Genomic DNA, 19,349 nt, shown 5'->3' on the forward strand with positions numbered 1-19,349 from the left:
GGCAGAGGAGGCCCCGGGATGAACCCAGTGGAGCAGGAGAAGCCCTCAGGCCCGGGAGGTCCAGGCCCGGAGAGCTCTCACAGGCCACTGAGCCCAGAGCGCGGGTGCCAAAGAAATCGAGGCTGCAGGCCTGCCGTGCTCCACGCCCCTCAGTGGTCCAGCCCAGGCAGCGGGGCTGGGGACCCGGAGAAAGGAGCGGTCAGGAGTAGGCCCTCCCCATCGTGTGGCCAGGGCATTGAACAGAGGACCCACTCCCAGCTGGGCGGTGAGTCACTAAGAGGAGAGAAGGTTTCCGGAGAAGGTGGGCCTCTCGACCCCCAAGAGTGTGTGGGGAGGGAGGGCGGGAGAGGAGGGAAACCACATGCACAGGAAACGGCACTGGAAGTCAGGCTCCTGGTCATGGCACTGCCCGACCCCATTTGCCGCCCGTTGAATGGGCCAACAGTCCTCCTTCCCAACTGGCCAGGGGGCAGTTGCAGGAAGAGCTGGAGGCCAGCCAGAGAGAGGGGGCGGGCAGCCTGGCTGCGGGAGGAGTTTACAGGGCGAGGCCAGGGTTTGAAAAGCAATCGGATTAATCCTCTCCATCAGGGTTCAGGGGCAGGGTTCAAAGTTCCCACTTAATCTCCTGGGGTGGGAGGAGGGGGGGGCGCACACTCAGTGGGCTGGGGGAGCCCGATGCCCGCGGGTCCCCGAAGGCGCAGAGCCTTAAGTCCACGGACTGCGCCTGCGCACACGACACCCTCACCCGCAAGCCAAGGGGGCGTCGAAACCGGCTGCCCGGTCCCTCGGCTGTGCGGCTTTGTCCCCCAGGCCAGGATGGAGCAGGTGACGCGATGGCGGGCGTCCTTACGGAGGAAAACCCCTTGGGGGGAGGGCGACCGAGGGCCCCCGGGCCTGGGTTCGAAGACCTCGGAGGCCGCTGAGCCGCGCTGAGCCTCCCTCCCTTCGAGGAGACCCGGGACGATGATGACACCTGCTGCGCCCGGCCCCGCGATAGTGGCTCTGGGGGTGGAGTCCAGGCCCCAGAAATCTTTGGGGATTTGTCTCGTTCCGTTTGGTTGTGTTTTCTGAGTTTTCCCCCGCGACTGCGTAGCTGTTACTATGGGACCACAGAGCGCCCTCGCCAGGCCCGCGGCCGGGACTCGGCCCGCGGGCGCCGCGATCGGCCCATTTCCCCGACGCCCGAACCGAGGCTCGCGGAGGGGGGGGCGGGGCCGGGGCGGGCGACGCGCTTCGGCTGCGCGCCCGCTGCGCCGTGGGGACCCCCGTGGCGGGGAGGGAGCCCCGCGGCTTCCGATTTCTCTCCGCCCCCTTCCCCCAGCGCCGCGCAGATGTTCTCCCGCGGGGCCTCCCGGGCCTAGTTTCAGGGGCCCTTGGCGGGTTCCAGGGAGCCGGCATGGGCCGCCCGCGGCGCCGTCAGCGCCCGGCGAGGTTAGCGAGCAGCGGGGCCGGGCTGGGCGGATGGGCCGGGAGGGCCTCGAGGCTCGGTGGGGAGAGGGGGGGCTTATGCCAGGCGCCCCTACAGGCCGCGCCTCCGCCCTCCTCCCAGCCCCCGCCGCAGAGCACAGAGCCGCTTCCTGTTCCAACCCGGGAAACTGAGGCCCAGAGAGGTTACGTTGCTTTTTCAAGCCCAGCAAGCGGGCTTCGAGCCGAGCCTTGAAAGCTGGGAGAGACGTGGGCATTTGGAACAGGGGAGGGCTGCTTGGTGGGCAGGGGAACGACTTGGGCACGGCCTGGAGGTGGCCAGGGTGCAGGGGGTGCAGGGGGCTGCGCAGTGAGCGGGGTCCGGCCGGATGGTGAGGGCCCAGCAGACGATTCCATCTGCCCAAGGGTCCTGGGGGTTCAGCCGAACCTCTGGATCGCTGGATGGTCAGGTGGAATCGAGGAGAGCAGCGAGGAGGATGCCCAGTGTTTGCTGGAGAGATTTTGAGGCTGGTCAGGAGGCGCCGGGAGGACCCCCCGGGAGGAGGCCAGGCCTCGCGGAGGCCGCGGCGCCTGGCGAGTGCTGGGAAGTGGGTTTGGGGGAGAAATGAAATATCTGTATTTGATGGGGGCGGGGGAGGGGAGCTGGATTCTGGCAGCTGTGTCTGCACAAATCCCTCAACGGCGCGCTCGAAAGGGCTGGGAATGGTTAGGAGGCGTGGTGGGCTCCCTGCAGGAGGAGGTGCCTGGCAGGGTGACAGCGCGGCCTGAGGGGCTGGGTCGCTCCCCGGAAGCCGGGCGGCAGGGGCTCGGGACCGAGGACCGCCAGCAGGGCGCCGGACAAACGGGTTGGACCGGCCGAGGAGGGGGCACAGCCCCTGGGTGTGGCAAGCTTCAGGAGCTCCCGACTCGCCGCCTCGGGGCTGGTGACCTGGGAGGCCACATCCGGGGCGTCAGCCTGGGCGGGGTCTGGGGCGGTGCCGGCCCCCGCTGGGAGGGCAGGGGGCGTGGCCACAGCCGGGCCCCACCCCCACCCCCCACCCAGCCGTCCCAAAAGGAAACCTTGGCCCCCTCCGTCAGCCTTTGTCCCCACGCCCCCTCAACAACTGTCCCGTCCCCTCTGCCTTTCCACAGCCGTGCTGCTCCCCAGAGATGCCCCCCCCCCGTCCCCGCGGCAGCCTCTCTTGGGGGTCTCCCTCATCCTCACTCTGCCCTCTCCTCCCCTGCTTCCCCACCGCCCCAATGAGGCAGAGGCCACCGTGGCCACGTTGGCCACCCTTAGCCACCCTTGCACAGAGCCCTCTGTCTGCAGCCACTGTTCCTGGAGGTGAGCTCCCCTCCCCATGCCAGGCGAAGGGCACCCAGAGTGCCGGTTCTGACCCCTCTGCTTCCTGAACTTCAGCCCCAAACCTCCGCTGCGGTGGGGGGGGGGGGGGGCTTGTTGCCCACGTCTTGCGGCTCCTCTGGCACACCGTGCCCAACCCAGATGCCCAGCCCCGCCTCCTCCTTGGGCTCAAACCATGTGGATTTGAATCCCAGCCAGCTCCAGCTCTTACTGGCTGTGGGATTTGAGAATAACCTACTTTCCCTCGACGTGCCCCATAAAGTGGGGATAATAGCAGTGCCCACCTCCTAGGGTGGCATTGAGTCAACGGACAGTTCTTGGAACGGTGCCTGGCACAGCGTCAGCGTTCAGCCACCAGTGTGTTTCATTCTAAGGAGAAGACCCCTTCCTTCCCCGGCTCAATCCCGGCGTCCCTGGGAGGTGGCGGTAGGCAGGCTCCAAGGAGGCCCTCCGCCGCCCCTGCCATCCCACCTCCGGTATTCACACCCCGGTGTGATCCGTGCCCTTTGAGTGTGGCTGGGAAGTGATATCTGTGGCTGGTGGACAGAAAACAGCTGCAGTGATGGAACTGTCACTTCTAAGACTAGGTTATAAAAAGACGGGCATCTGCGGGGGGGGGGGGGGGCTCGCTGTCCCTCTCGCTCTGGTTCTGGGGAGAGCCAGCCATGCCCTGAGCAGCCCTACGGAGAGGACCTGAGGCCACCAGCAGCCGGGTGGGTGAGCTTGGAGGCATATCTGAGCTTCAGGAGCCTTCTGGAATGTTCCGTGTTTCCCTGAGTCTACAATCGTCTCGTCTATACCAAACTCAACAGCAATTTTTCGAATGGATTTACTTTTAACAAACATTTCCAAAACATCAACTTAGTGTTCGTGGACACAGTGACCATCTGGCACTCATATTTTGTCAGTTTGTGTACTAGTCAGTTAAAGGACCCCCATTAATATGTTTGACGATATAAAGAGGTTGGGGAACAAGCAATGGGTAGAGCAGAAGCCAGCAGGCATGGGGGGGGGGGGTTCCTGGCTTGGAGTGGGGTGGAGGAGAGGCTTAAAGGTTCCAGGAGCTCCTTGAAAGTGTACCCACTTTGGGGCGCCTGGGTGGCTCAGTCTGTTGAGCCTCTGACTCTTGCTCTCAGCTCAGGTCATGATCTCAGGGTTTGTAGGTTTGAGCCCCCCACCCCCACCCCCACCCCCGTCAGGCTGCGTCTGGCAGCGCAGAGCCTGCTTGAGATTCTCTCCCTCCCTCTCTCTGTCCCTCCCCTGCTCCCTCTGTCTCTTAAAATAAATAAACCTAAGAAAGAAAGAAGGAAGAAAAGGAAGGAAGGAAGGGAAAGAGAAAGAAAGGAAGAAAGAAAGAAAGAAGAAAGAAAGAAAGAAAGAAAGAAAGAAAGAAAAGAGTATCCGCTTCATTGGCATGGATGGGTACGTCTGGGTTTTGGAAAGGGTCAGTAGCACCTGTCGGATATTTTCCCATGTGCTTTACAGATTGCATGGAGTGGCCCTTGATCAGTGATCCGATAAGTACCACTGGGTTAAGAAAGCTTCTGCTGCAGGGGCGCCTGGGTGGCGCAGTCGGTTAAGCGTCCGACTTCGGCTCAGGTCATGATCTCGTGGTCCGGGAGTTCGAGCCCCGCGTCAGGCTCTGGGCTGATGGCTCGGAGCCTGGAGCCTGTTTCCGATTCTGTGTCTCCCTCTCTCTCTGCCCCTCCCCCGTTCATGCTCTGTCTCTCTCTGTCCCAAAAATAAATAAACGTTGAAAAAAAAATTAAAAAAAAAAAAGAAAGTTTCTGCTGCATTGTCAGTGTTTAATTACCTACAGGTGCTATGGTCTTTCCAGTTTCGGGGGCCTTTAATGGCTAAATGTGGAGACTATCCCTGCCAACCCCACCCCACCCCCTTTGCCTCCTCTCCCATCAGTCACCAAGTCTCCTCGGCTGTGCCTCCTAGATGTCTCCTGGGTCCCTTCCCCCACCCCCACCCCCCAGGAGCTCCGTGCCTCCCAGCTCTGCTCCTGTGGGAAGGCCAGCCCGAAGTGGACTGTCCCTACCCCCTCGGCAGCCAGAGAGTGTCTCCTGCTCCCCCTCTTCATGCACCCCTGCCCCCCACTTCTCACCAAAAAGCCCCCTCCTGCCCTTTGAACTCCCACCTTCCCACCTCACCTGGGCCCCCCCCCCCCCCACCTCCGGGTGCCTTTCCAAGCCAGGCCCTTGCTTGCCACCTGCTCCCTATCAGTCAGACCGCTCAGAGCCCGGGGCTCTGCTCCTACCAGTCAGACCGCTCGCTCGTCCTCTGCGTCCTCTTGTCCTAGTTGTAGAAAGGGGACAGCAATGGCTGTCCTTGCCCTGCCCTGGATCGTTGGCAGGATCGGAGAAGAGAGACGAAAGGACTGTGTGATGAACTCATCATCTTTGTTATTATTTATTATCGTTGTTGTTATAACCACTTAGAAACAGGAATCTCAGGACCACAGAATGGCTATTAAGAGAGGCCAGAAATGGACAAAAATTCACCTGGCCCTTCTCCAGAGTGGCAGGGAGGGGTGCAGAGGCCTGGGGTTCAAGGCCCTGCCGGTCAGCCTCCGGTGGGAGGAGGCTGCCGGGCCAACTCTCCCTCCTCAGACACAGTAGACACAGTGCCTAAGGCCACCATACTTTTAGAGGCCCGTGAAATGCTTCCATTTTGTTGAAAATCAGGAAGAAATGGAAATTTTAGGGTGAAGAAAATGTTTTATTCATCTTTATACCAATGCGATCATAAAATAAAACTTTCATACATTAAGAAAAACTTTTTTTAATGTTTATTTATTTTTGAGAGAGACACAGCGTGAGCAGGGGAGGGGAGGAAGAGAGACACAGAATCTGAAGCAGGCTCCAGGCTCAGAGCCTGATGCGAGGCTCACGAACCCACGAACCGTGAGATCATGACCTGAGCTGAAGTCGGACGCTTAACCGACTGAGCCACCCAGATGCCCCAGAACTTTTGTATTTTTAATGGAGGAAGGAGCCCAGGAAGGTAAAATGCCTTGGGCACATGAAAGTCAAATGCAGCCCGGGTCCTGGCTCCTTGGTCCTGGGTCCCAGACAAGGTTTTCATATTGTGAGCCTCAGTTTGCTCACCGCCAGAGTGGGTGTGATTAGTCAAGCCATGTGAGAGTCGGCGAGCGGATGAAGGCTGGGTGCTGGGCTCGGGGTTCCTCCATCCATTGTCTAGTGGGGTCTCTGTTGTTCTGCACTTGAGACAGCATAAGAGAGGCAGGCAAGGTCCAGGCCTCGTGCAGCTTAAAGGGGGCAAAAGGAAAGTAGGGTGAGAGGCAGCCGATACAAGGAAACGTTTGAAGAAGACAAGACTGGCTGAAGACGTCCTTTTCTTCCTTTCCCGCTGGGGAAACAGAAGTTGGGGAGCTCCGGCGCCCCCAGTGGGGCAAGCCGCCCAGGAAGGAGCAGAGCGGGGCGAGGGAGAGGAGCCTCCCCAAATCCTATCAGCAGCCCCGCGGCCTGGGGCTGAGCGCTTTCCCTGCATCTCTGTGATGTGGGGGCAGGTAACCCACCTGCCTTGGGTGGGGTGGGGGGGAGCTGGCGCCCAGAGAGGGAAGGTGGTGGGTGAGGGGCTCCATGCGAGGACTGCCTTCCAGGCTGGGACGCGGCCCCTCCCTCTCAGGGCGTGTGTGGTTCCACCCGGAGGAATTTCAGACACCCTGATGAAAGGGCGTGGGGATATTAGGAGCAGGCTTCCAGGTATCCTGGTGTGTGTGTGTGTGTGTGTGTGTGTGTGAGTGACAGAGATTTTTCATCTAGGGGAACATCTCCAGCTCACGCCCTCCCCTCCCCACCCCCCCCCCCCACGCCCCAGACAGATGCACAAATACGCCCTAGCAGTTGTCACCCAAGACGCCCCACCGACATGCGGGCATACGCTTAGGCCCCGCCCGGTGACACGCGTACACGACCCGTGGACAGACGCACGGCCGGTGGAACGAATGCTCCAACCCTCTCATTTTTGGCCTCCTCCGTTCTGATTTCGGACACCGCCCGCCTGAGCGCCGCAGCCACCCCCAGCCCCCAGTCCCTCCTCAGGGCAGCCTGGGAGTGTGCAGGGGACAGGACCTCGGGGGCAGCCCTGCACCCCTCTGGGCCCTAGCGCCCTTCCTAGTCTGTGGGGAGAGTCGTGGTATGGATGGGGGGGGGGGGGGCGAGAGGTGGGCCGAGGGGGCATTAGGAGGGAGCACCGGCGACCTCGGAGGAGGACGGGACCCCGGCCAACCACCGCTGCGGGCTCCCTTCACGCTAATGGTTGAAAAGAAGGTGGCGGGGAGACCTTGCTGAAGCACAGCCTCCGAAGTGTGGAAACTCCTTCAGGCCCTCAGATGCCAGGGGTGCGGAGTGGGGGCGGGGGGGGGGGGACGGCTGAACGCCTCTGGGCCTCAGTTTCTCCCAGGAAGACAGGCCAGAGGAGCTTTGAGGACGAGGGTGGGGTCAGGCGTGTGCTTCCCTGCCTGGCCCCTGGGCTGTGGGCGTTCTTGGCAGGAGCCGTGGCTCTGGAGGAGGAGCCAGATGGGGGAGGGAAGCAGCCGGCCCGGGGGAAGGAGGAGAACCGCCGTCCTCCCAACGCAGGGAGGCCGGACCCACGAGGAGCCTGCTCACCACTGATGGAAGAGGGAATGGGGTGGTCTCAGGTCTCAGGGGGTGGCCTACCCCTCTCTGGCCTCCGTGGCCCCTCCTGGGACAGATCGCCCCCCATCTCTCAAAGGCCTGGGCCTGTCTCCACTTCAGTAAAAGGAGGGGCTTCTGATCCCACCCACCAGCTGGGGGGCACTTGGGTCCACCGGACTCCAGAGGCCACCCCTCCGGCCACTACTCTCACCGCCTCCCCAGGTCGCTGGAGGGGTTGCCAAGACCCTGGACCCGGCAAGGCCAGGTGGAAGGGAGCATCTTCCCGAGGAATCTTGGGTTTCCTTCCCTGGGACCTCCCGGTCTCCAGGCCTGGGTGAGTCCTGCCATCTGCAGGGGCTGAACCCCATCCTGGAGTCTCCTTTCATTGCCTTGTGACGTCACCAGGAGGGAGGGACGTCCCCATCTATGGATGAGGAAATGGAGCCCCACAAAGCTCACCCACCCAGCCGTCTCAGAACAGGATGGTAGACTCCTTGGGGATACCCGGCCCCGGGGCCCAATGAATCGTCTGCCCCAGGCGACGGAGGCAGGCAGGGTCCTTGGCGGCCCAGGACCCAGGCCTCTGGGGCTGCCCTGGGTCCGGTTTGCTCACTGCTCCAGCCCTCTCATGCTCAGTGGCTGCTGAGGCCGCTGGAAAGAGACATCCCCACCCCCACCCCTCTGGGCCGTGTGAGAAGCCGGGCCAGGAACCCTGTACACACCTCGGCTGGGGCACCTGGGGCACTGGCACATGCCCAGCCTCCAGATAGCCACGGCCATGGGCAATAGCACACGCCCAGGGCCCGTGCCGGGCCAGAGTGGGTGCTGCACCCCAGATGTCTCTGTAGGCCCTGGGAGGAGCTTCCTTGACTAGAGCGTTGTGATATCCTAACTGATCCTGGACCCCACAGAGCCTCGATGAGCCCCAAATTGGGGCTGAGGCCCGTCCCAGAGGAGGGGATCTGAGCCCCCAGGGACGGGCCTCACTAGGCTGGCCTCCCGGCATAGTCCCACCCTGGGGCCTGGTGGCCTACACGACATAAGATTGGGGAACTGAGGAAGCCCCAGCATTTTACAAGTCCCCAAGGCTCAGTCTCCAGACTGTGTTGGGGACCAGCTGACACCAGCCTGGTGTGTGTGGCCTGCCCAGGCCCTCCTTCCCCGCAGAGGCCAGGTGGCCTTGGGAGTGTGGAGGAGAGAATTTGGCTGGAGCCAAGAAATTCAAAGGGGTGGGGCTGGAGGCTGGCATTTAAACATCTGGAACCTTCTGCAAAACCCAGGTCCACTGGTGCGCCGGGCTTTGGGAACTAGCCCTCCCACCCCCAGCGGCGGAAGGCTGGGCAGGCAACACAGGCCACGGGAGGGCTGAGGCCGGACCCGAGGCCAGGTCCTGCCCATGGCCTGTTTCTTCATGGGTGTCCCGAGGGCTCCACATTGGCCCGGATGGCCCAAGGTCGCCCTGGACCCCACCTGACCTCCTGGGCCAGTCCCTCCCCACAGCCCATTCCTCCGGGCCCAGGCTCCTTCTGTCCCCCCCACCAGCCAGGTCCTGCACACCGCCCCACCTCCACGTATTCACACGTCCTGCCTTCACTGGGGCTCTGCCTCCCCACCCTGCCCCCCACCCCCATCCGTCCTTCAGATTTCCTCCCACATTACGGCCTGGTAGTCACAGCAGCCAGAGCTACGGGTCCTGACCGCCTGTCACCTGCCATCTCCCCCACTGAAGCGGGCACCCCCTGAGGGCCAGGCGGGCCCTAGAAGCTCCCCTCTGCGAGCTGAGGACGTGGCACCGGGGGCTGCCCAGCGAGTGCTTGTGGAAAGCAGGAAAATCTGAACGGCCAGAAACACACAAATCAACAGATGTCATTCACAGCCTCACAAGAATCCCAGTTATCTCCGGTTTACCGATGAAGTGAGCTCAGAGAGGGTGAGGGACTTGTCCAAAGCTGCACAGCCTGGAAATGGCAGAACTGATTTGAAGCCGGGTCGATGGGCCTTGAGCCCTGGGCCTCCCTCCGTGGACCCCCTGGGGCCCTGACAAGATGCAGGTGGAGACACTGTGGCCCTCACAGCCAGCCTGACACATAGAGGAACAGAGAGACGCCGGGTCCTGCCCTGGGAGGAGGGCGGCCGGGCTGCTTCCTCTCCCGCCTGAGGGAGGAAGTCGTCCTCATCAGGAACCCATGAGAGAGGGGTTCAGATACCAAGAGAGCAGACTGGGCCTGGGCCTGGGCGCGCTGAGACCGTGGAGGCCCCTGAGGGTCTTGGTCCGGGGCCGGCCGGGGGCAGGAGTGGACGGTGGCCCGAGGCCTGGCAGCCCCAAGAGGAAGACTGTGTTGGCTTCCCGGTGCTCGCGCCCCAAGCAGCGCCCTGAGGCGTTCCAGTGTTTACTCCGGCCCTGGAGGCCCTCCGCAGCAGTTGAGGCTTCAGGGATCAGAGGGACCCCAGAAGCCTGGGGCCAGCCCCGCCCCCCTCAGAGCTTGGGCTCGGTCCCACGGGGAGGGTGGGGGGGATGCCAGAGGGCAGGAAGGCCGGGCGGGGCCTTCCAAACAAGCCTCACCACCCCACCCTCTGCCGTCTCTGCCTCGCCAGGAGAAGCCAAGGCTGTCTGTCCTGTGGCCCGTGCCCTCAGCCATAAAGCAAGAATCCCTCATATTTCCTGTCATTGTCACTGATCATACTCGGTGCCGATCACACTGATCGCCTTCACTGAGCGCTTACTTCGGCTGCTCTGAGGCCTGTTATAAAGCCTCTCGCTTCACCTCACAACTCCTGGTTTTGCAGGTAAGGAATACGAGGCCCAGAGAGGTTACGCGACTCGTTGGTGGTCACACAGCTGGTAGGTGTGAGACTCGGATCTGAGCAAAGGCTGTCTGACCCAGAATCCTGCGCTTCACCACTAAGGACACATGTCTTTTGTATGAAACGGCTTGAGCCCCCATCTCGAAATAGAGCGTCCTTCTTGCCCCCTGGCTCAGTCCTCCAGGAAAAGCAGGCCCCCCATGGGGGCTTCCTCAGGCCGGGAGAAAGACGGGGAAATCCGCTCTGTCACAGGCACACACTTCCCTGCTGCCTGACTGCTGGGGCCACTTCACAGAGGTGGGGGCCGAGGGGACAGGAAGGGAGCGGGGTGGGGACCTCACGTGCTGACTGCCTGTATGTGCCCTTTGCTTCCAGACACGTTCCCCCGCGCCCAGCCCCAGGCCTGGATCACAGCAGGGAAAAGAAAGCCATAGAAGGAGTTTCGAGGAAAAGCAACACGCTATCCTCTCCTCCCTGTCCCTGTCCCTCTCCACCAGGCCTCCATGTCCCTTCCCCATAGAATCCACCCCCGGTTTGGGTGCCCTATCCTTGCCCCCTCCGTGGCCTTTGTGTCTGTCGCCTCAGCTGCCTCTTGTCTCAGAGGACCTGGGCCACCCCCTGCAGGCCCCTGTCGCCTCGTCCTCCTCCCAGCCCGCCCGCCCTGTCTTCGGGACTGCTCTTCTTTGTCTGTTAGATTCCAGGCACATTCCAGCTCATCTTGTGGACACTTCCAGGCTGTGACAGTCAGCTTTTGCAGGTGGAGAACCAATCATCACGTCGAACGCTCGCGGCGATCTGTAAACCCGGGAACCAGCAACTTTAAAACAGGATCATCTTCCGTCCTTGGTTTTAGCCTCCCTGGGCTCCCTGCTGCAAGGTCACAAAATGTCCGGGCACGGAGACATGCCTTCCTGTACCCCCATGGGAGACACCACCCTACACCCCCAGACAGGAGCTCAGAGAGGTGAAGGGACTTGCCCAAGGGCACACAGCTCGTTGGTGGTTGTAGCAGAGACTGCTCACTGTCCTCCAGGTTCCTGTCCCCACCCCACCGCCTCCAGCGGTCCAAGGGATCAGAACCCCTGCTACGTTACCTGGGCATTTGCTGCTTGGAATCAAGATACCTCCCAGTCTCCATTATGCTTCGGTGTGACCACATGACTAAATTTTGGCCTGGATGTGAAAATAGTGTTTGACATTAGGAAAGGTTCTTAAAGGGCAAGACACACCCTACTCCCCTTTCTCCTTCTGCTGCCTGTAATGCAGATCTAATGGCAGGAGCGTTAGCAGCCATTTTGGACCATGAGGTGATGATGTTGGAAATGAAGACTGCACGGCAGAGCCACAGTATACAAGGAGCTCAGGGTCCTGGCACTGTGACACTGCTTGCCGCACGAGCCCCGGCCACCTGTAAACGTCTTGAGAGTGCAAGAAAACGAAACTTTCATCTTGCTCAGCCACTGTTGTTTGGGGTTTTCTTCCGGGCTCTTCTGTCTCAAGGGGCCTTCTGTAAGGAGGCCCAAAGAGGAACGATGAGGTCTTGGTGCAGTGCAGCCCTGGGGGTCACGACTGGACACCTCATGGGGGGGCGGGGCCTCAAATGGTTTTTAGTAGCTTAATCGCTCGTCAGGGGGAGTCTTACTGAGGAGCCCAACAACAGCCCTCCTTAGAGAAGAAGGGAGTCCCACCTGCTCAGCCTCCCCTGTGGGTCCTAGAGCCCCTGAGCACACAGAGCGTCTGCCAGGGCTACGCTCTCAGAAGCACCTTCCTGTCCCCCTCACCCTGGGGTGGCCGGGTCCCCGTGTGTCAGATGGACAGACTGATGGAAGGGTGCAGGGACTCAGCCTGGGAGGCACAAAGGACCACTACCCCCAGGGGCCGGGGCGGTGCCTCTGTCATCCCTGGGGCGCCCCAGGCTCTAGCGCCTCAGGGAGTTGCTGCACCCCTCTTTAGGCCCTCTCCCCGCCGGGGCAAGTGAGAGAAGCAGCGGGCGTTCTCTCTCCCAGACACTGCCTGGTGATGGCTGGGTGGCCGGGATCAGGGTCAAGTCCAGAGAAGCAGGAGGCGCTGGGGCCACAGGGCACCCCCCCTTAATGCAGGCTGGCTGGGTCTGAGGACCCAGAGGGGGTCTCATGGAACCAAACAAGAGGGTACTTGGGTTCTCGCAGGAGTGACATCAAATTCGGGCCAGCAGGAGGTGAGGGTGGAGTTTCTTGCAGACACAGAGTGCAGGGACAGACCGTGTCTGGGAGACTCGGAAAGGAGAGAGAGTCTTTGCTTGGACTCTGGGGTTTTTACTGAGGACTGTGGTCCTGTGCACACGTCTTCTCAGGCATCCAGGAACAAAGGCGAGTGTTTAGAGGTCCTCTGTAAGGCACTAATGCCCCGGAGCCAGGGGTCTTGGGAATGATGCCCAACCTGGTCACTCCTTAGATGTTATCTGTTGTGCTGGAAAATTCCAAAGAAATCATTAACTCCTTGACCTTTATAAGGAAGACATATATTATCTGTCCTAAAAGGCACGTGTAAGGCAGGGTGTGGGTCCCAGCCAGAATAGAGGCAGCAAAGGGCGCCTGGGTGGCTCAGTCGGTTAAGCATCTGACTCTTATCTCAGTGTAAGTCTTGATCTCAGGGTTGTGAATCCAAGCCGCGCGTTGGGCTCTGCAGTGGGCGTGAAGTATACCTAAAAAATGGAGGCACAAAAAAGCAGTCTTTTCGGGGGTCTCTTCACTTTTCCTGTGTCACACTTACTACTTCCCCCCTTTTCGTTCTGTGCATACGGGCCCCTGGCCTCTTTGGGCTTCAGCTCTACCTTCTGCCGCCTGGGCACACGGCTCCCTGCCCTGCCTGCCCCCTCCCACCCTGCTGTGACTCAGATAACAAATGAGCGGGACCTTGGGGCGTTCATATTGCCAACCTGGGGGGCTTGGGAGGCAGCCACAAAGGACACCCGTGCCGACCTGTTCCAGCGGACTTATCCTTTCATTTGGTGAGTCGTCGTGAAGCACGTCACAAGATGGGGCGGTACTTTCTCCCCAAAGTGGCAGATGGAACATAACCTTCTTGAACTTTTCCACCAATGTTTCCTTAATTGTGGGGGCCAGTGAACTCAGAAGATGGGACGGATGCCAGCCCGAAGTCCCTGGGTTTACTGAAGAATCCATACGGGTGTTGCGCTCTGCCCCTGTACTATGGGGATGAGGTAATGAAGTTGAGTAATGAAGAAGTAAGATTTTATCCATTGGCTTGCTTCCCCACCTCCCACCCCAGATGTCTGAGTAAACCTAATGCTCTGGGGGCTGATTCACGTCTGTCTTGGGGCTCCTCTCCACACACTCACTCACCCACTCCTAGTTGAGAAACACAGTTGTAGGAGAGTGTGAGTTTTGTGGTCAGAGTGACGGGTTTCCGGTCCTGGCTCTGAGGTTATCAGCTGTGTGACCCTGAGCATGTCACTTAACCTCTCTGAGCCTCCTTTTCCTTTCTGCTTTCACTCTCTAGTGAGGCCACAGTGGGGATGGGGTAGGGCCAGTAGTCGGGATGCTGTGTCCTTCCCTGGGACAGAGCAGACCCCCAATAACCTTAAAGAGGATCTGTTGGAGGCTTTGCACTGCACAGGGGCACCGTGTCTGTCCGAAGCCGTCTCGGGCAGACTTGGGAATCTGGAAAAGCAGCGTCACTGTGGCTACAGTGAACAGCCCCTGCCCTCTACTCCCTGCTTCCCGGAAGAGGAGCCTCTGGGAGGCCACTAGGAGGGTGTACTGCCGGCTGTGAGGCTTCTCTCCAGGAGGCCATGGAACATTCAGGTCCTCTCCCCACTTCCTGTGGCCCTGAATTCCAAGCCCGTAAGGCCCCGCAGGACAGTTTGCCCGGCCACTCGAGTCTTGAGCGTTCCCACTGGCCACTGTGATGTCTCTTTGCAGGTAAGTGAAGCGCCCAGATTCCACTCACTGGTCTCAAGGCCCAGCTGCATGAGGCCATTCTGGCCAGGTCCACGCAAGCCCGCCCAGGAGACAAATACTTCTGGTTGGAAGGTGCAGGGGCCTTCCAGGTAGTCTTGGTGTGTAGATCCCCGTGCAGGATGAGCTCTTGGGTGCATGGAGGCATTTCGGTTTTGTTTTTGTTTTTGTTTTTTGTTTTTTTAAATCGTGGTAAAATGCACAAACATAAAATTTACCATTCAGCCATTTTTAGGTGCACAGTTCTGTGGTATTCATTACATTCACACTGTCGTGCAACCACCTCCAACACTTTTTCATCCTCCCAAACCGAAAGTCCGTCCTCATTAAATAAGAACTCGGCTGTCCCCCTCCCCCCAGCCCTTCCCCCCCCCCCCGCCTCACCCCATTCTACTTTGTGTTTCTGAATTTGACGATCTCCTATGAGTGAATAACACAGTACTTGTCCTTCTGTGACTGGCCGGTTCCACTCAGCATCCTGTCCTCGAGGCCCTTGCCGTAGCAGGTGTCAGCGTTTTCTTCCTTGTTAAGACTGAGTGATGTTCCACTGTATGGATAGACAACGTTTTGTTTGCTGATGGACCCCTGGGTTTTCCACCTTCTGCCAGGAACGTGAGTGTGCAGATGAGGACCACGATCTTGATGGCGGCGACTTCAGGTTACACGGACTGGAGCAAACAGCGCGTGCACCACCACACGTCACGAGCGTCTGTGCTCAGTGCGCAGCGGAAGTGATACGGGCGACACCGGTCCAGGTGGACGGTGGACGGCCGTGTGGGTTTGAGAAAGTCTGAACCGGGTCAGGCGGACGCCTGCGCCAGGCCTCCCTCCCGGCCTCTCCCCCTCCCAGGCTCATCCTGGCTCGCCCTCCTCCGGGTCCCCAGCCAGGGCTGCCGGAAGCCAGCCCACGCAAGGCCCAGTGTGGCATCTGACTGGCTCCTTTCTCACCAGGCCATTCCTGATTGGTCTCTGCTCAGCCTATGGATGGGCTCAGCTTGGTCAGGTGTCCATACCTGGTCCAATCAGCGTTGGGGAGGCCAGGCCTTCCCTGGGCGGGGGCTGTGGCTCTCCCTGGAGTTCAACCGGTGTCCTGGGGCTTTTCCAGGTGCAACCTGGGCACCTGCTGCTTTAACAACCTACGCTAGTGTTGTGTTAGGGGCTGCCTGGAGGGGCCTGGAGGATGAAGGTCAAGGTCTGAGCCGACTGACCTTTGAACCCCAAGCTTGAGTCTAACCAACGGGCGTCGGTGTGGCGGCGGAGCAGTAGTCCCGTCCCTGGGCCGAGCCCCAGGCGAGCCCCAGGCGTCCCGTCCAGCAAGGCATCTGAGTCTTGGCGCTCGCGGAGTTGGTTGGTGTGGGATGGGAGTGGGGGTGTGTTTTGGGGGGTCCCAGGAGCTCCCCAGGCTCTGCTCTTCTGCTGGGCAGCCTGTGCCCTCCTGCCAGCGCCTCTTTTCTCAGGGAGCCCCGACAGTGAGGACTACAGCTCCTGTGCTTTTTTTGACCTCTGGTCAAAAGAGGGGTGACCTCTTTGGGGTCTAGGACTCTCTGCACCGACTCTGCGGTGAGTGTCTGCGAACAGGGGCCTGTGTTTGCTTCCAGGCTCAAGTCAGTGCGACCCTGTCCCCACACGGGGCGGGGGAGGAGGGGAGAGGGGGCGGGGCCTGGGGAGGCAGTTCCCGCCCCACCCCCAGGCACACAGTCTGCCTACCTCTCCCAGCGGGATCTTCCCTCCCCCGAAGTGTGTGCCAGGGGGCTGAGCCCCCCACCCCAGAAGAGGAGCGGCCCCTAATTGTGCATGACTAATTGCCCGCTTCACCTGTGCAGCTGGGCGGGCCCCCCCTCCCCTGGGCCCTGAGCTTGTTGGTGGAAGGAAAACGGATTTCCCCAGTTCGGCAGACTTGGGGGGGGGGGGGGGAGTGAACCTACTGTGGTTTGGAGCATTTATCATTCACAACAGGCCTCATTCCCTCAAGGAGTGTTTGCGGTAAACAACTCAGAAGACACCCCTCCTCCTCAGCCGGGGCTCCTGCCCTAAGGGAAGCAGCTACACTGGGCCCCAGGGTTTGGGGCAGAAACCTGGAAAGGCTCAGGTCGCCTGCCCCCAGCACCAGCAGGCGCTCAGCTGAGCCACAGGCCACTCCCTAGGCCCAGCCAGCCCTCCATCCTTTTTCTAAGAACTATATTGGCGTATAATTCATACACCATGAAATCCCCCCAGGTGTAAGGGCACATCTCAGTGCTTTTCAGTAAGTTTATGGACTTGGGCTCCGCCCCCCCCCCAGCACAATCCAGGTGTAGACCATTTCCATCAGCCGCACAAAACTCCTTGTGCCTCTTTGAGGTCAGTCCCTGCTCCCATCTCCAGCCCCAGGCAACCACCCATCTATTCTCCTTGCTTGTAGATTTGCTTTCCGTACACTTCCTGTCAATGGAACCTTACAACGTGTAGTCTTTTGTGTTTGGTTTCTTGCTTCTTAAAAAACTTGATTTTACGGTCATAAGAACACCCCCTTGACACAATTTTCCGTGTAAGATGCATTATTGCGGACCCCGTAGGTGCGTTTGGTTTCTTTTCCTTCCCATCATGTTCCTGAGGTTTCTCTACGTGGCACGGATCAGTCGCTCGTTCCTTTTTATTGCTGACTAATTTTTCATTGTGTGGATGGGCCACAGTTTATTGATCGGTTCAATGTGAACGTGTGTTTCCATTTTTTTTTTTTTCTCTTAAGACTGCTGCTATGAATGTGTACAGATCTGTGTGTGGGCCTGTTTTCATTTCTCTCGGGCGGATACGGAGCAGTAGGACTGCCGTGTCTTACAGTAGTAAGTGTGAGAAACTGCTTTCCAGCGTGGCCACACCATTTACAGTCCCACCTATGGTGTGTGAGCCGCCCTTTCTCCACCTCCCAGCCACTGATTGGGTGTGGTCAGTCTTTTTATTGTTGGACTCGCTAACAGGTGTGTGGTGGTGTTTCATTGTGGCTTTAACTTGCATTTCCTAACGACTGGAGCCTCTTTTCATGTTGGCCTGTTGGTCTTCTGTGTATCTTCCTTGGTGACGTGTCTTTTCAAATCTTTTCCCCTTTAAAAAAATTGGGTCATGGGGGCGCCTGGCTGGCTCAGTCAGTAGAGCGTGTGGTTCTTGATCTTGGCGTCATAAGTTCGAGCCCCCATTGGGTGTAGAGATTACTTAAAAATAAAATATTGGTGTTCTTGGATGGCTCAGTTGGTTGAGCATTCAACTCTTGATCACGGCCCGGGTCATGATCTCACAGTTTGTGAGTTCGAGCCCCGAGCTGGGGTCTGCACTGACAGCATGGTGCCCGCTTGGGATTCTCTCTCTCCCTCTCTCTCTCTGCCCCTCTCCTCTCTCTCTAAGTAAATAAACATTTAAACAAATAAACAAGATCTTAAAAAAAAAATGGGTCTTGTGTCTTATTAAGTTCCAAGAATTCTTGATATATTCTGGATAAGTAGATGATTTGCAACTGTTCTATTCAGTTTGTGGTATCATCAATGGTATCTTTTGAAGTGCAAATGTTTCAATTTTTATAAAGTCCCATTTGTCAGTTTTTTTCTTTTATAGAAAAATAAGACCTCTTTGCCTACCACCAAAGTCATGGAGATGGTCTCCCAAATTCCTGACTTTCCCTTAGTTTCCCTCTCTCCCCTCCCCTTGCTTCTTAGGTCTGACAATGCCACTTCCTTGGTTTTTTCCTCTCCCTCTCAGGCACCCCACTTTCGTCCCCCTCTCACCCCGCTTTCGTCCCCTTTTAGCAGTGTTTTGTTTTGCTTGTTAATTCTTAAATCAGGTCATACTCCCCAAGGACAGGGATGTTTCTCTGTTCATTGCGGAGTCCCAAGTGCCTAGAACGGTGCCTGGCATACGGTAGGTACTCAGTAGATCGATGTAGGATTCAGTCATATTGTTCCTCGGGAGAAAAGTCCAACCGTATTGTCCAGGCCTAGAAGGCCCAACGTGACCTGGCCCTGTGCCCCCTGCCCCCCCCCCACCACGGTCTTCTCTCTAATCCTCAAGTGTGCCAAGCTCACTCCCAAATCAAGGCCTCTGCTACAATTGTTCCCTCTGCCTGGAATTCATTTCCCTCTGCCTTCCTCAAGGCTGACTCCTTCTGTCCATCAGAGCTCAGCCTAAATGTCACCTTCTCTGAGAAGTCCTCCCTGACCACCTCATCTAAAGCAGCTGCCCCATCTGCCACGTTGCATCACACTATCCCATCACCCTGCTTTCATTGTCCACGGAGCATCATCTCCAACGAAAAAATTTCCCAGTTACTATTTTTACATAGTGGTTGGTTATTCTCCAGTCTCTGTGGGTCCCAGGACAGAAGCAGGGAGGAGAAGAGAGTTCCTGCCCTGCTTTGGTCAAGCCCTTCCTCCTCCGGGATCCTTACTTGGTTATTCTGGCCCCTGAAGGTTCACTGCCTCCTGTGTCTTCACTATGTTCCCACTGGTGACTTTGGTGGCCCCTTGCAACATCTCATTCCACATTAACTCTGGGCTTGGCCATGTCACTTCTTCCGGCCAATGAAATGTTAGCAGCTGTGATGGAAGTAGAGGGTGGATAAGTCTTGCATGTTGGGGCTTGTTCTCTGTGGAACCTAGTTGCCATGATGTGAGGAAGGCTATGATAGCCACGTGGAGTGGCCAAGTAGAGGAGAGCCAAAGAATCTGGGAGGACAGCCCACGCTGGCAGCAAGCTGAGCTCCTAGCCGACAGCTCACATCAGCTGCAGCCATGTAGGTGAAGCCACCTTGGATGTTTTGCCCAAGTTGAGCCTCCAGCTAATTGTAGCTGTATAAACGACTCAGCTGATGGCACATAAAGCAAAAGAACGATCCAGTCAGAGAATTGTGAGAAATAAGAAATCATTGTTGTTTCAAGCCACTGTGGTGGGATTGTTTGTTACACAGCAGTAGATAGCTGATACACTTGTGTAAGTCTCATTTGTCTCTCAGGGTTCACTGGCCTAACTGCAGCCCACTCTCCTTCCCCACCCCCAGTCCATCATTCTTGGAGACGGGCCATTCTCCCAGTCACCCCCCTCTTTGGGGCCAGGAAGCCCCTCCCAGATATTACTGAGCTGTCACCTCACCAGTCCAGTTCTGTGTTCCCTCCATAATGGGCATCAAGAAAAGCCTAGGGCTTT

General features: G+C 58.6%; 1 long non-coding RNA gene across 2 annotated transcripts; it reads right to left on the minus strand.

Annotated features, from left to right (window-relative positions):
• Window positions 1-10,877: 10,877 nt before the first annotated feature.
• On the minus strand, window positions 10,878-15,029 carry LOC124512503 (uncharacterized). 2 transcript variants are annotated; one of them, XR_006962122.1, is made up of 3 exons: window positions 14,565-15,029; window positions 11,316-13,410; window positions 10,878-11,016 (listed from the first exon to the last, which is right to left on the minus strand). It is a non-coding gene; the product is annotated as an uncharacterized LOC124512503 (long non-coding RNA). The 2 variants fall into 2 exon arrangements; XR_006962123.1 differs by lacking the exon at window positions 14,565-15,029 and adding an exon at window positions 13,566-14,499.
• Between the last annotated feature and the right edge of the window lie 4,320 nt (window positions 15,030-19,349).

The sequence above is a fragment of the Lynx rufus genome, unplaced genomic scaffold, assembly GCF_022079265.1.
Source record: "Lynx rufus isolate CCGP_SWC_20201006 ecotype Redwood Valley unplaced genomic scaffold, mLynRuf1.p SCAF_17, whole genome shotgun sequence".
Classification (NCBI taxonomy): Eukaryota; Metazoa; Chordata; class Mammalia; order Carnivora; family Felidae; genus Lynx; species Lynx rufus.